Source organism: Macrotis lagotis, chromosome X, assembly GCF_037893015.1.
Source record: "Macrotis lagotis isolate mMagLag1 chromosome X, bilby.v1.9.chrom.fasta, whole genome shotgun sequence".
Taxonomy (NCBI): Eukaryota; Metazoa; Chordata; class Mammalia; order Peramelemorphia; family Peramelidae; genus Macrotis; species Macrotis lagotis.
The window spans coordinates 145066727-145067571 of NC_133666.1; positions in this window are offsets into that span (position 1 = coordinate 145066727).

Consider the following 845-nt stretch of genomic DNA (forward strand, 5'->3'; position numbering starts at 1 on the left):
GACAAGATAATACAAGGACCCTTCTAGTTCTAAAATTCCATGAGTAGCATTTTTTTTAATGAAATAGGGAACCACCGGAAGCTTTTGAGTGTTTGTTCTTGTTGTTCAGTCATTTTAGTTGAGTCCAACTCTTCACAATCCCTTTTGGAGGTTTTCTTGGCAGAAATACTGGAGTGATTTAACATTTTTTTCTCCAGCTTATTTTACAGATAAGGAAACTGAGGCAACCAGGGTTAAGTGACTTGCCCAGGCTCATGCAGTTAGTAAGAGCCTAAGGCTAGATTTTAACTCAGGAAGGGTTCCTCCTGACTTCTTGACTTCTGCCCTGACGGTATCTATTGTGCCACCTTAGCTGCCCTTTTGAGTGTGGGGGTATATGATCTGAACTGTGCAATCAGAAGATTAATCTAGCAACTATGTACAGCATTGAGATCCGAGACTTAAGATATTGTAACAACTGGTCCTGAGATCAGTCGACTGGCCATAGAAAAGAAATATTGCTAAGACAAAATTAATAGAACTTAATAGCTAGGCTAGTTAGCTATAGAAAGAAGCATCAAAGGGGAATGATGTGCTAAGCCTGGGTGACAGATACTGTTTTTAATATAAATAGGAAATCAGGAAGAGAAGTTGGTTTAGAGAGGAGTTAAGTTCTGCTTCTGCTGTCTTTGAGGGTCTATTGGGACATGGAGGGAGAGGGAGCTATGAGAAAATTTGAGAAGGGGGATGAAGCTTGAGGCTGCAGGAGCATATTAGAGGAGAATTACTCTCCATAGAACAGACAGTAGCACAATCTTCAGAGCCAAAGCTTTTAATAAGTGCCACGATGTTGGAGCTGGCCTCTT